The following is a 17,503-nucleotide window of genomic DNA, read 5'->3' on the forward strand; positions in this document are numbered from 1 at the left end:
GAGGGCATAACATATACTCCACGGTCCAGCGGTGCACAGGACCACTGGGGATGGGGTTGCTCAGAGTATTGTAGGAGCAGGGCTTTCTCTGATAAAGAAAGGAAAGGAGAGAGGATGAGAAAGGTGCACTTGGAGATGGAGGAGGAGAACTAAGGGAAACCAGGAACACTTGTCCTTTGCCTGCCATAGGTGTCATCACTCTCTACCTGTTTGCATTTCTGAGTTTGGCATCACAGTACACTACACCCAAGGTAGGAGCCTTGCCTGGCCTGTTGACAGACATACTGCTGAATCACTAACACCTAGCACAGCACCCCACCTAGAACAGGTTCTTTTTATTGAGTGAATGAAGGAGTAGACTGATAGAGGTAGTGGAGTTTGGAAGTTAAGGAGAATGGAAAGCTTTGAAACAGTGACATGCACTGCATAGTATTAGTCGTATGGAGATGAACATGGACATTGTTTATATGCAGTGATATCCCAGCCTACTTGGATTGGTTGAATTTATTGTCAAGAAATATATCCAGAAAGAAAATGCTTATCACCACACCTACAGCATCCTTCCTGTTTTTATGCACCGTTATCTGGATGAAGGTGTTGAGTCCCTAACTGGCTTCCATATTTCTACCCTTGCCCCCAACTTGTCTCTTCTCAGAGCAACCAGACTGTTAAAGCACAAGACAGATCATGTCACTGCTCAAAACCTTCCAGAGGATCTCAGTTTTACCCGTAGTTGAAGGTGAAGCCTTTGCAATGGCTTAAAAGACTCAGATCTGTCTCACTCACACCTCATGGCCTGCGTCTCTCTTCACTCATTTCGCCCCACCCACCACACTAGTCTCCCTGTTCTTCAAACCCTCTAGACACAGCTCACCCCAGGCTTGGATAGTTATTCCTTTGATCTGGAACATCCTTTTCCCAGATATTTTCTTTTGGGGCTTTAGGAAGAGAAGGATCTTCGATTTCAGGATGTTGGAAGATTCAACAATATAATGTTACTAAGAGTGTTGGCAGCAAATGTGTTGAAATGGGGGTTGTGAGTGACAAGAGGAAATTTTCCATGAAGGTTGGAGAGGAGTGGAGAGACCTATCAACAAATATGATAGAGATGCCTTGTCCCCAAGCATTACTAATCAGATTGTCTATTTCAGAAGCATCCCATGGACATTTTAAGAATGCAGAATCCTGGGCCAGAATCATGAGGCTCTAATTCAGCAAGTTTGGAGTGGACTTCAGGAATGCCTGTGTTTGAAAATTTCCCTGTTTTGGAAATCACCTGTGCAGATCACACTGGTACGGCTGGAGAGAGAGCAGTGTAGAATTTGACAGGGACTTAGGAGAAGATGCTCCAAGGAATACTGGGGGAAAATTCAGTGGAAATGGCAGTGGAGAAAAAAAGAGGGTGGAGACCGCTCTTTCTTTCCCATTCTTATTGTTCAGGAATTGCAGGAGGTGTACCCCAAGGAAGAAGGCAACAATAAAGCGGAATCACCATAGGAAGGGCAAGTTTCAGCTTTCGCTAACAGGGGAGAGAGACAGGCAAAGATAAAGGGGGGATTACTCACCACAGAGCCTTCTGACCCAGGGCTGAGTGGAAGTGCAGGCAGACCGTAGAGGTCTGAGGCTGACCGGTAGAGAGATTCGTTTATGTGAAGTGGAAGCAGGGACAGGAGAACAGGTGAAGGAAACAGAAGTTTAGCGTGCTGTTCAGTGACAGCAGGCTGGGATCATCGACTGCTTTGGGCTGAGTGCGGGGTGCTATGCTGTGGAAGGTTGATACTTAAGAGCCAGTAGAACTACCCCACCTCCCCGAAGTCCAAAAGGACTGTCAAATGAAGCAACAGGATGCCTTTCTGATCTCCTCCCAAAGAGGCTGAAGTCTAGAAGTTCTAGAGAGAATGGAGTGACAAAGGAGGAAGGTGGGAAAGAGAGGACAGTGAGGGTAGGCAAGGTATGCTCCCAACACTTGTTTACTATGAAAAATGTGTAAGTAAGAAGTTGGTTTTTCAAGGTGACATGCAGCGTTCAAACTTGGCAACACTAGACCCAACAGGCCAGGGCTTTCTACCTTTTGCAATCTCTAATTACTGGGAAGAGGAGCCAGGTTCTCTCCCGAGGGCAGGGGTGCTTTGTTTATCTATAAATTCATCTTTTATACACGCACAGCCAATGCATTCTTTCTCACACATCCACCAGATCTCCTAGGAGTGCCTCTCTTTTATTCATTAAGAAACAGTTCACCTCCAAATTCCTTTCTGATGGAGAAGCCTATAGCGAGTATAAATGGCTCATTCAAGGACCACAATCACGGATGCACACAGTGCCTTGGATGGTGTTCTTTCTACTCCAGCTCCTTGCCTCCATCATTTAACAAAATTTTTTTTTTGGGAACTTGTACACTCCTTAAAAATATGAGGGGTAGCTTACAGTAATTCCAGGTTGGATGATTTGGTTTGGGAGAATACCACTGGACACAGCAAATCTCAATTTCTGGCAATAGAATCCTGGACTTTGCCCCATTCCATTTTTTCCATGCTTATCTGACAGAAAGTCTCAGTACAAAATGTGAGAATACCTTCCCTGTAGAGATTGTGACACTGAGTTCCCATGACAGATCCTAAAACCCAGCCACCTGGGCTTGGAAGCAGCACGGCTGAGAAGTTCAGAGCCAAGCCCTGGATTCTGGCAGACCTAATATGGCTTCTGCTCTGCTGTGTACTCATGTTGTGGAAGAGCATTTAGTGGCCCCGAGAAGCATAGATAATGTCTTCAGGGAAAAAGAGAGCAATAAAATATGATCCATCTTTGTCCAAATACTTTCTCTCATCGTGAAACATAATCTAGGAAGTTGTACGTCAAACGATATTCATGTTTCTATGGAGTGGGATCTTATTCTTGGTTTTTAGAATATCCTACAATGACATGTTCACTCATTTATTCATTCCTCAGCTATTCACTGAGCGCCTTCAATGCAACAGCCGCTACACTAGATGTTGAGTATTGACTGGGGAGTGAGGGGGCAAGAAATTGCCAGATCTTGGCTATGCCTTTATGAAAATGAAACTTGTAACTGGGAGAAAAATGATTATACACACTTAGAGAGAAAGCTCATACTTACTTGATGATAAAATCAGTAAGATTCCAATAAATAAAAGGGAGAGACCATGTACAAAAAGTATAGTGAAAGAAAGCATGACTGGGATATTGTGCTGTACACCAGAGACAGACACATTGTAAAAGCTGATTTCCATAATAAAAATATTTGTTTAGCATGTATCTGTGTCAACATTAAACTGTAATCTGTGAGGAATGCTATTTTAAAAAAAGGATAGTGAAAGAAAAGAGAAAGCAAGGTGTCACAGATCTCCTTAAGATTGTTTTCTTCCCCCAAAGAACAGCAATCACCAGGTGTTAATGTCACTAGTCATTCCCATCCTGTCCTCCTTAAAATGAAGACAATCGGAATTGGCTCACCTTTCACAGGTCTCCTGCCCCGTTACTCCCTCCATCAAGCAGACTATCCATTCCTGCAGTCGGGAGGCCCAGGGAAATGATGTTCCTCTTGTTTCTTCTACTTCACAAGTTCATCATTAGATATGTGAGAGGACCAACTGTTTCATTAAGGATATAGACTCCTAATTCTATTTGGTGTGAGTCCCTTCTTACAAAGCCCATACCCTCTCAAAAAGAGAGAACACTTTCTTTGTAGCTTGGAGTTTCTGATCTGCATACTCCAGGCACCAGGAAACCCCTGTACTCCAACCTGCCTGGGCTTCATTCCACAGTTCTTCCCCCAAAGGCGACTGGCCAAGGCTTACTGCAACTCTAAAACCTCCTGGACTCTACCTGATGGGATGGATCAAGATAAAGGATGTGCTGGGGAGCATGGTGGGGTTTTGTCACCAGCCCACTGTCAGCAACAGAAAGTCTACTCTAAGAGTCTGCAACTCGTGTTGTCAATGGACAAAAAGCTCTGCACTGAGTTTTAAAAATTTTTCTTTCTTTTTAAACACTTGCAAAATGGAGTACTGAATTATAGACAACTCAAAACCTCAAATCTCTCTTGGAATTGTGTAATATTGGTGGAACTAAGAACTCATTTGGGGAGGGGAAAGTTTTAAAGTCCCAATAATTCTTCTTAAGCTTTGTTTAAGTTTTAGGTGATTAATAATAAATACACCTTGTGAATCACTATTAAGCCTTCTGTACTAGTCTCTTCAGATATCTAGATTGTTATGTATATTTTTCAATTTTACAAAATAGAAAGGATTTCAGTCTAGATGGACAATAAAATGTTACGTCGAAGAGAAACTCCTTTTCCTTTGATGTTCATTAACAGGAAAATCCAACATGGGTAATTTACCACTTATGACTGAGCAAAGTCCAACTTTTAGATTTACCGGAGAGTCTGTCTCAATCTGATTAGTTAGTAAACAAGGAGTGCTTGTTTAGCGCTCTGTGTTCTAAACATCCAGGAACTTCCTGGTTTCTCTTACATGATTTACAACACAATGGTTCAATAAACAAACAGGTATGTTTAGGTCCAAGTGATTGTCTTCCAATTTTCCTTGAATTAAATTGATTCTCTGCTTAAGTGGAGACTCATATCTCATTAGTCACATTGTCTCTTTCTATATTCCCAGTAGTGTGTCCTCTGGTCAGAATATGAAAAAGAATATGTATATATATGTATAACTGAATCACTATGCTGTATACAATACTGTAAAACTAATACAATATTGTACATCAGCTATAATTTAAAAAACACAGATGCAGAATGGAAAGACATGATGAATACAACTTCAGAGGCAACCCTGCAATGGTCCAAGCCTCCTGCAGTTGTCAGATGAGCCAGGCTGAATGAGGCTCTTGCCAGTGGATGTTGGATCCTTGTCTGGCTTGCTTTATCTTGCTGTGTAGCCCTGTAACCACTACTCTGCTAAATGTCTCCAGTCTCAATCCACACCCAGCAATCCACTCTTCCTCCCTCAGCAGGGTGGTCAGGAACCTCCCACAGCAGGTCCCACTGTGTTCTAGAGCTCTTGTCAGTGAAGTGCAAGCGCCTCCTCTTTCTTGGCTTTTACACATTTTCCCCCAGCCTGCCACCCTCCAGTTACCCTCCAGAAGGTGCACTCTCTACGTCCTCCATTATCTGTCTGCATCCGTCCTGGGGACCTTCCATTCCTACGCCTCCAATGTGTCCCGTCCACTATTCACATTCTTATTTCCTGGCCTGCGCCACACCTCGAGTCACAGTCCTGTCACCTGGGGGCCTTAGAGCACTGGCTGCACTGATTGTGCTGCTGAGACGAGGATGAGGTCGGATGCCCACTGGGTCTTCACCCTGTCTGCCACACCTCTCATGACCTGACCCCCGTGCAGTCCAACGTCATCTCACCATTTTCACATTCCCTGTAGGATGGTGGGGGCAGGGCTGGGGTGCATACACATACTTCTCCACGCGCCCCCATTGTTCGATGTGAAATTGTTTCATCCACGCCTAGGGTAAGAGGATCTTCAAAGCTGTGTGGCTCTGCTTCTCTGGTGCCTATTTTGAACATAACTCTTAGTTCTCTGGACCCCTGGGGATGCCCTCTGGCCCAAAGACAGTGACAGCAGTCCCATTAGTCGCTCCACTTGTGGTAACTCCCAAGCTCACGCATCTCAGAGACCAGTGCATGTTCCCTCTTAGCTCTTACTTTTCTTAAAAATTGACTTAATTGTTCATGGACCTTTATTCACCCATAAAGAATAAACTTGTAGCTTTCCTAAAAAAAAAATACCACTGGGAATTTTTTTATTAGCATTGCACTGAATTTATAAAATAATCGGAGAATTGATATCTTTGCTAAGTTCAACATCCTCTCCGTGAGCATGACATACATCCTGACTTTTTATTCTTTAACAAACGTTTGCATTTTATCTATAAGTATTTGCGATATTTAAGGTTGTTTCCTAGACAGTTAATGTTTTTGGTACTATTTTGTATTGCATTTTTTAACTGTTAAAAATTGTTGTAGAGAAACACTACTGATTCTGAAATTTTTTATTTTAAATAAGGTAATCTCACTAAATTCTCTAAAGAGTTCTATTAGTTTGCCATTTGATTCTGATGGGTTTTCTTCGTGAAAGGTTGTATCACCTTGAGATAATGATAGTTTCATTTCTTCTCTTCCACTTCTCATCCTCCTCATGTGTCTTGTCTTACCATTGGCCAGGTCCTCCAGAAGGATAGAAAACTGAGGTGGTAAGAATAGGACATGCATGTCTCATTCTTGGTCTTCTTGAGAACGCACCTAAAGTTGCTTCATTACATGTGATGTTTGCTATGGAGCAAAAATTCTCCAACTTTTTGGTCTCAGAGTCTCATTACACTTCTAAAAGTTATTCAGGTCCCCAAAGAACTTTTGTTTATGGAGACGCTCAATATTTACCATATTGGAGAGGAAAAATTTATTCTTTAAAAAATACTCATAAATCCACTCATGTTAACCTAAATAGTATATTTTAATGGAAACTACCTTTTTCCAGAACAAAGAAATTAATATAAATAGTAGTTTCACACTTGTGAAAAAATTTTAATGTCTGGCTTAATAGAATATAGATAGATTCTCATGTCTGATCATTCAATCGATCACAAGATATTATTTAGGTTGAAGTAAATGAAAACAATTCGACCTCACACAGATATACAGGAAGGAAAGAGGAGAGCATTTTAATAGCATTTGTAGATAATTTAGGCCATTCTTTGATATGACACCCAAACTTGACAAGTGGTAGTTTCTTAAATGTCAGTTGCAGTGTAGAAATCTAAAACAACATTGATGATCTTTTCATACCCAGTATACTCATGAAAACATGAGAATGAAAAAGGAGAAGCGTGTCCTAGCACTACTGTAAGAATAGTTTTGACCTTACAGAGTTTCCAAAAGGGTCTTCCTAGAACCCACCACGAGATTGCTGCTATAGATTACTGATACTTCACCGTTATCAAGTCTCAAAGGCTTTTTTCTTATTTTATTATACCATAAAGAAAATAGTTAATAGGTGTTGGGTGGTATGAAATGCATGGTTGAGAGGCTGAGAGGGCTTCCTGTGACCTGGAGCTGAAAGTTCAGCATAGGCACACGGAGTGGTGAGGACTTCAGGGCACCCATGAGACTCGGTGGGGCTGGCCTTTCCATTTTGAAGGTCAAGGGTTTTAGACACGAACTCCAAGGATTTAATTTCTGACACATCAGCTGTCTGGCCCAGCAGGGACCATCCTGAGCAAATGACCAGGAAAGCAAGGTCCAGGCTGGAGGAGTTGTCCTCTAACCACAGGGGTCTCCATCCCAGAGCTCCAAACCCTTCCTCTCTGCAGCCCAGGTGGCCCTGCCTCAGCCCCTCCAGCCCTGACAGCAGAGCTGTCCTCCTGCCTGAGGCTGCCGGGCAGAGCAGACCTGCCCTGTTTCCTCAGGGTTGTACAACAGGGAAAATGACCTGTGGATGAAGACAACCATTGGGGTCCAGTAAGTTATGCTTCCCAGTTTGTCGGAGAAATGACCTGCAGGGACCTTCCCCAGGCACCAGGCCAGCTTTTCTGCTCACCCCTCAACCCAGCAGGGAGGACTCAGCATAAATACCAGCCACCTGGTAGGGACCAGGCAGGCAGGGACCAGCAGCTCTTCTCCACCGGCAGTTAGGTGGAGGATGACTCCAAGGAGACATTTCTTTACAAACACTTACTTTAAAAAGGAATTCTTCTGTTCTGTACTTGTCCTGTGTGAGGTCAGTGCTGGCTGAGTGGCATATGGGAAATGCATTTGGATTAATTATAGGCTGCTTTAGGGAGGGACAATGTGGTCCCAACTGCCCTCTTCCTCCACAGATGCTACCTTGGAGCTCTCTTGGATGGTCCTGGATTCAGGGCTGGTGGATTCAGAACTGAGGGCTTGAGGCTCTGAGTGAGGTCCTATTGCAATGTTTCCTAGATGGACCACTCAGAGTCTAATGAGAACTGATGGAAATGAACAACCAGGCTCTCCTGACACACAGATCCCACCGGGGGTGTGCAAGTCTTGTCCGTGTATGCTGACCCTGTGCTTTCATTTCAGCACAGTGAAGCTTTTCACAGGCCTCATCGCCTGCTCCTCGGTGCTGGGAGTCCACAGCTGATTGTTTTCCTTCCTTGAGGATCCTTTTGAAGGTAAGGTCGATGGAGGGGGGATGGCTCCCCAACCTCTTAAGGGTTGGAGCCACTGTCCTAGGTGGTATTGTCCTTTATGGTAGAATGTGCCAGGTGTCTGGGGAGCCTTTTTCAAGGAGATTGAAAGCCACAGGATTTATGTCAGTTACTGGAGAAAGAACACTCATCCATCCCAGCTGAAATATAAGTTTGAATGGAAGACACAAAGTCTTGAAATGTTACAAAATTCCCCTCAGACCAAACTGCATGAAGCAGAAAGACAGCTGGCCGTCTCCTCCTCCTCCCCTCTCCTCTGCATGCCTCCCTCCTTCCTCCTCCCTTCATCCCCCTGCCTCTCTTCCTTCCATTTCCTAATCGGATAATTCAGAGAGACCTTCCACTTAGCTCTTGCTCATGCTTCCTGTACTCAGTGATGCTGTCCCTGGTTTAGTCTGTTTCTTACCTTTTTCTAGCTTTTTAACAGACACAAAAATGTGTGTAGGGGGAACTTAGTAACATAAATTGAGGCTCCACTAGGAACTCAGCACTTCCATGCAATTTAGGGTGACCAGGTCTCCTGGTTTGCCCAGGTCTGAGGTTTGGTCACCTGGTTACTTGCAGAATACCTCTGTGAGGGAGGCATCGTTCCCTACCTGGAGGGGAGAAAATCGAGACTGAAAGCAGCTGAGTCCATTGCCAAGGTACTACCTGCCAGGCAGCAGGTGGCAGGGCAGAGGTTTGAACCCAGCTGTGCACGAGGCCAAAGCTTTTCCCAGGTGCACTTGTCCCTGTACCACTTCCTAGAGCCTGGTGCTTATCAGTCTCAGCTGCATGTTGGAGTCCCCTGGGAGCAATAAACACTGCTGACGCCTGAGCCCCTCCCAACCCCCAGAGAGTCTGAGGTAATTGGCCTGCAGTGTGGGGTCTTGTCAGACTTCCAGGGTCTCGTCACACTTCCAGGGTCTCCCCTGCTGATTGCAAAGAGCAGTCAAGCCTGAGAAAGTGAACCCCTGCTCTCGGGCTTGCTTCTTCAAGCAACCCTCATCGTCAGTACAGTCAGACTAGAAGGTTCTCCGGATGCCACTCATGCACAATAGGATCAGGGGACTCAGGTCACAGCTAGCGCATTCACGCTGCAGGAATACACGTCTTAGGCATCAGGGCAGACGTGCTACGTCTGCGCCTTTCTCAGAATCTGTCTTCCATGTCACCACCTCACTCCCCAAGCCCCTGGATCTTTTATGTGTAGCTTCCTCCTATAACAGTGGTTCTGGACCCAAAGCAAGTTTGTGTCCTGGGGACACTGGGCAGTGTTCGGAAACAGTTTTGGTTGTCACCCTGGGGAATATGGTGCCACATCTAGTGGGTCAAGGTCAGGGATGCTGCTAAACAGTTACAATATTCAGGACAGCCCTGAACAACAAGGAATTACCTGGCCTCGAATTTCGATGGTGCCAAGTCAAGAAACCCTGTCCTGTAATGGTACCTTCCTTCTCCCATTCAAACACGTCACATAGAGCCCTCCGTGAGTTGGAGCTCAGAGCCAGCATCACAGGGGTCAGACAATCAGGTCCAGCACAGCTGTGCCTCCCTCACAGAGACTCTGTATGGAGTTACCTGGAGAGGGCAACTGGAGTAAGGAATGCTCTTCTCAATCTATGGCATACATGGTGCTATGACCACAGGCTGAAATTGAGTCAGTGGTAGATTTTTCATTCCTTGATTCTTCTCTAATTTGTGTCACACTTTTCTGGTCCTTTGACTTACTTTTTCATGTGCTTTCTTTCCAGGGGCTAAAGACTTCTTGAGAACCTACTCTGTGTTGGTAGAAACCGGTGTAAGAATGTTAAGCAAGTTATTCCGGGGGAACCGTAACACTGCCAAAAGGAGACCTAGGGATGTCTGGGCTGCTGAAGTGATCAGGTACCAGGGGCCCTGGGGAGGCAGGGACAGGTGAGCAGAGCTTGGCTGCCTTGGACAGCCAGGAGGGGCCAAGCCCTGGAGAACTGTCCTCCTCTTGTCCACAGTCCCCTCTGTGCCCAGTGTGGGGTCTGAGTGGCTGAAGAGCAGGGCAAGGCTGGTGGCACAGGTCACTCCCAGCCCTCTCCATATGGTGCTGGTCACCCTGCATGAGGGCCAGTCACCAGGGTTGAGCTGTGCTGTGCCTGGACAGCCTCAGGGTTTTAGCCCCTGTTTCCTTGGCTCCTCAGGGGCATGAATTCCTTGTAGAGAGGAGAGATGGGGCAGGTGGGGCTGTTGCTCATCAGCCCTGGATTCATCTCCTCCCTGCCATCCTCCCTTCCAGTGATGCCAGAGAGAATGTTCAGAGGGTCACAGACCTTTTTCAGCATGGAGGCAGTGGCCATGGAGCGGAGGACTCAAGGGCCAACCAGGCTGCCAGTGAATGGGGCCGGAGCAGCAAAGACCCCAATCACTTCCGACCCGCCGGCCTGCTTGACAAGTACTGAGCTGCCTCTCCCTCTGCTCAGGAGACGGGGCTCTGAGCCTCGTGAGAGCAGGGACACCGAGTTAGTGAGTCTCTGTCCACAGAAGCAGCATCTAATAAATGCTTAAGAGATTGAATGTTGAAAACTGTGTGTTATTCTTTTGTATAAGAACAGTCTGTTACCAAGGGGTGATGCTTGAACACTCAGGTCAAGGCTGAGTGTGCGCCTATGTGATTCATGTCTGGGAGCCACACATTGGTCCCGAAAACAGGGACAGTGTCACTGAGCTTTGAGTCCCCAGGAACTGAGACAGGGCATCCTAAGGTATCCATAATTTTTTGTTGAACTGAATTTTTTTTGCGGTAAACTGCAATCTCTGAGAGATTCTCTGGGAAGAATGGCCAGCTGGAGACATATGGAAGATGAGCCTGTGATCGGAGGGTCCCAGGAACCCCCAGGTGACCTGTACCCATGCCCTGGCCTCCCAGGACCCCAATGAGGCCCTCTAGTCTCAGGGCCCCAGTTTGTCCTCCGGAGTAAGCCTGCGCTGGCACGGCATTGGCCATCACGCTGGCTCCCCAGGGGCTGCAGGCATGGCTCTGGCACAAGCCCTGGACAGCCCCACCCACACTTCTTCCTCTGGTCAGGCTGAGGCCTCCTCGGGTATTTTGTTGCTGTTTCAGACCTCTCTGGGCCTGAGTCCCCAGTCAGTTGCATCCCGCCCTCCCTGCCTCCAGGCCTCGTTCACAGGGACCTCTTTCCAAATCAAGAAGGTACATTGCTTCAGCAGTTCTAATCCCCGGATGCCTGTCCTGGGAAACACCATCTTGACTCCAGGTATTTCTCATCCACACCAGAGCCGACCCCCCGCTCAGTTGTTCACCTGAGAAACAGTTTCCGTATTAGTTTCCCTTTATTCTCACCACTTGTAGTTCAGGCAAAATACTACTTTGAGTTCTACAGAGGAAGTCACATACATAGACAGACACTTACGACACAATTTAATAAAAGCTTCCAGAGAAGCACACACTGATGAGGGTCCCAACTCTGCCGGGGTGGGGGCGGCTAGGGAGCAGTAATTACGGTAACGGCCGTTTTCTTTCATTGCAAATGTTCTACACTGTACAGGCTTTATTGGATTGGCCACAGAGAAATTCTTTGCATTTCTCAGGTGGAGAATCTGAGGTTGAGAGGTAAAGGCTTAGGACCTTGTTCCAGGTCACACACGCAGCAGGTGCCCAGCCAGGATTGCAGGCTGGTGTGTCTGATCCAGCGCAGCAGAGTGATGTCTGACAAGGCAACGGGTGCAGAGCTGGGGACCCTCTGTCCCGGATCTCCACACCAGGTGTAAGTGGCCAGGAAGCTCTGACTCGGGAGATGCCGGACCAGTTAAGGACGCACCACAGCTAGTCCCTCATCGTACGAGCATCACCTCACGGAGTCCGGACACTCAGTGCCCGCTTCCCCAGTAAATTACCACATTGAAAACCCAGACTCAATCCATGTCTCTCTTCACTCTTGCACATTTTTCTCTTCCTCTTCGGAGTCAAACTTGTTGAAAGTCTGCCCATCTGCACTTCCTGATTCCTCACTTCTGACTCACACTGGAATCCACACTAGTCAGAACTCTGTCCCCAACACTCCACCAAATTAGCTCTGGCCACCATCGACCTCCATGTCACCAAATCAACTGACACGTTTCTCTCCTTGTATCAGGAGACCCCTGAGCCACACTCAGCACAGGTGCTCTCCCTCTCTTCTGGAAGGTTCTCTCTTGGCTTCATACTAGCACACTCTCCTTCTGTTTCCTTTCAATTTTCCTTTATCTCCTTAGCCGAGTCTTTTCCTCTCTCCAAACTCTAAGTGGCCTTCAGACTTGATTCTGCGCTGTCACTTTCTATTTCTCTATATTTTTGCCAAAGTGCAGCAAATAGTATCTATGTGCTGATGGCTATGAAAATTATATGTCCACCTCGGAACCTGGAGTTGTGCCTTTGATGGAGGGACACAAACTGTCTGTGGAGACCCCGCTCTGAGGGAGCTGTGAGAATGAGTCACAAAACTTCCCCTCCTCCGTCTCTCCAGCTCCTGGCAGAGCTCCGCATTGGCTAAACCCAGCCAGGCCCAGTGCAAAGGGCTCAGATGATGTGGTCTGGGCAGGCCCACCTCCAGGGCAGAAATCAGGATGGAGTGTGGTGCCGGTGGGGCAAGTGGGAGACACTCACACAGCTGCAGGGGTTGATTCCATAATTGGAGGGTTCAGGGTAAGTAACTCGTGTCCAGGACTCTCTGGTGGAGTGTGACAGTGATGTGAGGACCACCAGCTAGTCTCCCCTCCCAGGGCTCAAAGTCCAGTATTGTCAAAAGTTACTAAAGTTTCAGTGGAACCAGAGGGCAAGATGGGAAGGCGTGGAAAAAATTGGCTGCTGGCTGCTCAGAGTTGCAACTAAGGCTAGCTCTTATTTTATACAGATTCAAAACAATCTGGTTCTACAAATGTATGTATTATCTTAATATACTCAGTTTATAGAGGGTTCTCAACTTAGGGGGCTTTTAAACTGCCGGTGGCTTTATTTTCCCAGACTCTGTTTGCACTGTGATGTTTCAAACTCTCTTCTTTATCCTTAGCATTTGGGTCATTTTCATTATGCAACATCACTGCAGCACTGATTCAAGCTCCAGTATCTTATTTGCTTTAAAGCTTTTCTCCCAGCCCTGTTGTTGGTTAGATTATAGCTGAGGGCACTTGGAGGGGTGAGGATATGGCCAGTTCTTTCACTATTCTGCCTGTTCTAGCAACTTGGAGGAGGACAGGTTGTTCCAGGTCTGAGGGGCCTTCCCATGACACATCCCAGATCCAGCCTTGGGAGCAGGGGAGATACATAAAGGAGGGAGGGGCCATTTTGACATCACTCTGGTTGGATGTGCTTCTGGCTGATGCTGACATTCTCAGCCAATGTGATGGTCTCCCAAAGGTGGTGGTACCACTGATGTGAAGTTCAGCTTCACACCAGCCCCCCTCATGCACGGAGAACTCCCCAGAGAGGAGCAGATGTACCCATGATTGGTCCTGTCAGTAGTCCCAGTTCCAAGCTCCCTCATTAGGTGAGGTACCACCTCACCTGGCCCAGTACTGCCTTTACTGTAACCTCAGTGGTCTTTCCACTTGACCCCAGGATTAATTGAGGGCCTCATCTCTTCCTGCCCAGGGCCATAGAGGTGACAGTGGGAAAGAGCTCACTCCCATTTTCTCCCTAGCCACACTCCACCACTGCCTCTTCAAACTGCTGGTATGTATGCTCCATCCTTTAGAAATACCCGGAGGAGAAGGAAGCACCAGAACATTCACTGGGTCCTACACATGTCAACTGTCTCAAGAACTCAGAACTCCCTCAGGCATGTTCCCATCTGCTGTGTTAGGGTCACTAGAAAGAGCTGGTAGGGTCTCCAGCTCAGCATGCACCCAGCTGAGAACTGAAAAGGCTTTTGTTTTCTCCTTGGCACTCTGAACCTATTTGAGGAATTCACCTATCTCCACAAATCCTGTACTCCCCCTGAGACTGACAAACATGCCGCCTCCCTCCCCTCAGGTGTCTTCTCTGTGGACCGGAGGTGGGATGGAATGAGGTGGTTGGTTGTGAAGCCCGGCACTGTTATCTCTTTGTCAGCCTTGGGATCTTCGGAGACCTGGCTCTGCTTCCGAGATGCTCTCTCTAGGATCTGGGATACTTGGAATCACCTCATCCTCAGTCGTGGGTGACAGGAAAAAGCATCACTTAGCAGCCTGCTTTTCACACTTGGTGCAAAGAGAGCTCTTTCAAAATTCTCTAGTTTCCCAGGTTTCCCTTTTGGAAATCTGTAATTCTGAGAATGAACATCCAGGTCCTCTCTGAGAACAGTGTGCTTGGTTTACACACATGTTTATTATCTATGGAGCCTGTCAAACCACACTGTTTATAACATGTTTGCAAAATCTCCAGTCAATGACCCATTCATACATCTCCTGTAAGAGTTGGGCAACCGGCAAGAACTCAGGCTGGGATAGCGTGTCTTGTTTCTGAACTTTCCGACTTGGGAGGGAGCCACAGAGCACTAAGATCTTCCTTTACGCTCTGCAGGGAGGACTGAGGACTGTCCAAAATAGTCCAATGCAGAGCCTTTAAAAGCCTCAATTCACCCTTCTAGTAAAGATGCTTGGAAAGCGCATTCATCTTTCCATTCACTCTTCAACACCGATTCACGATCCTCTGTACGTGGCAGGAACTGTGCTGGGCCCCGGGAATACAGCAGGGAATGAGATAGATGAGATCAGTGCTCTCTCCTGAGTGGCAGTCCACTGGGAGAGTTATTATTGAGCTAATCAGCACTTAATGAAATTGAATTAAAATATGTTGTACATTTATTTGTTTATGTACTATACTGCTGCCTAGTTGTGAAGTGAAAAAGAATATAAAATAAGTATTATATCACCCTGTTTTTTAATGTGCTCAGGTGTCTACATGCACTTAGATGATAGATGGTTCTAAGAGGTTCCTCCTGCCCCTCCCTCCCTACCCCCCATATAGGCCAATAAAATTAGTATTGCTTTTTATTTTCATCTTTATACTTATTTTATATTTTTCCATTTTCTTCAGTGAACATGTTTGTACAATAAGATTCACTAAGCCTGACTACGTCTAGGCATTCCCCTAGGCACTGAGTTTGATGGTGAAGAAAACCACAGCTCAGTTCCTGCCCTGATTGGGATTCCAAGGATGACATAAGGAAAAAGTGCAAATGCCTGTTTGTAATATAGTTGACCTGTATATGTCTTTCTCTCTCTCTCCACACACACACACCACAACAACACTAAATATGTAAACACATGTGTACACAAAAATAATGCACCCAAATTAACAAAGATTATGGTAAACTACAAATTGATATGTATGTCAGTCACAAGTAAACAGTCTGTCCAGGAAAATAAGAGGGAAAGGATGTCACTAATCTTCATGTTCCATATTCCATCTGTTAATAACCCTATCCCGACCTTTTCTTTTCCATATGATTTCATTTTCTCTCAGACCTGCATCTCTTTCAGAGTTAAACAATGTGTTTCCAGCACTTGGCCTTGAGAATGACCAACCCTACTGATCTCTGGTGAAAGAAGTTTCCGCAAGATAAGTAGTAGAGAATGTTCCCTGTCTCCTGTAGCTGCAAGAACAGCAGATAGGATAATAAACACTGTGTCTACAAAATTTATTTCTGACAAAGGAGTTTTTGAAACAACAAGAGACATCAGAGATTGTCACTATGCCCTATGAGAGCAACCCTGTAATATTTATTTACTATTTAGACTTTAGTCTATGCCTTTGAACAAAATTCTTCTTGATGGAAACTGTTAGACTGGGAACGTGGGTACTAGGTCCTGCTGTGGCAAGTTGACGGGGAGCTACCGAGACCGGCAATACTGCTGGGGGCGTGTGTGCTGGGCCCGTCCTGGACAGCAGTTGATACTGCACAGCAAAAATAGGATGTGCACACAAGCAATATTCCTCCTTGATGTACATGGCACGACACAGACATCATTTTTTCTGGTCTAATGCATATAACATGGCTGCTACTGTTGTATTTGCATCTTTCTGATTACTAATGATTTGTGCATCTCTTTGTGAGCTCATGACTCACTATGTGTTGTCTGTAAACTAGGTTTTGCATACTTGTTACCCATTTTTCTATTGGGGTTGCTGTCTTTTCTTCAGTTACTCATAGAAGTTCCTCATATATTTGAAATATGAATTCCTAGCTATATTTTAGACACTGTCTTTTCCCATTCTCTATCTGAAATAAATTCTTGATTTTCATGTAATGAAATTCACCATTTTATGCCTTATGTTTTGTGCTTTTGAAGTTTTGTTTAATAATTTTTCCACATCTCTAGATCATAAATATATTCTTTGATATTCTTTCTATTAATGTTATAGTATTACCTTCAACTTAGGTATGTAATAATTCTAGAGTTGACATGTGTGTGTGTATTAGGTAAGTTTTATTTTTCTCTTCCCAAAACTGTTAACACATCCTTTTTCAATGGTTGTGATGTCTCCTTGCTCATGTATTTAACATCCTGTACACGTGGCCCTAGCTCTGCACTCTATTCCCCATTGGCCAATGTGTCTTTTGTTGAGCAGATACCACTGTTTTTATTGCTGTGCTTTTCTGTACATCTTAACACCTGGTACAGTAACTGCCTCTTCTTAAGTCTCCTTATTTAATAATGACTTTTTGTATGCATGGGCCTTTATTTCTTGATGTGAATTTTTGAGTAATTTTCTTCAGTTCCTGGAAAATTCAACTAGAATTTTCATTAGGATTGCATTGAATTCGTAGATTAATTTGGGGTAGAGTCAATATTTTTATAATATTATGTCATCCTATCAGTGAGCCAGGAACTTCACTTCATTTATGCAAATCACCTTTTAAGGTGTTTACTGGAGGTTTGAAATCTTCTCCATTCTGGTGCTGTGTCTTCCTGGCTAAATTAATCCCTAGGTACTTTACAGTTATGTTGTTACCATGAAGGATTTATTACCATTAATCCTATTTTCCATTTGGTTATTTCTGCTATGGGGAAATGCTGTTGGTTTTTGGATCAAGTGTTGTGCAACCTAATTAAATTTCCTTATTGATTCTAGTAGTTTGTTGATTTTGTGGGGTTTTTTTGAGGTCAAAGGTTACATTAACTACAAATAATGACAGTTTTATGTCTGCTTTTCTCATCCTCGTATTTCTTATTTCCAAAAATTTTCTCTAGCATTTGCCAGGACTTCCAGAACTGTGTTACACAACAGTGGTAATAGTAGCATTCCTTCCTCATTCCAGATCCTCAAAGGGAATGCATGAAAGGTTT

This window comes from Camelus bactrianus, chromosome 10 (genome assembly GCF_048773025.1).
Source record: "Camelus bactrianus isolate YW-2024 breed Bactrian camel chromosome 10, ASM4877302v1, whole genome shotgun sequence".
Taxonomy (NCBI): domain Eukaryota; kingdom Metazoa; phylum Chordata; class Mammalia; order Artiodactyla; family Camelidae; genus Camelus; species Camelus bactrianus.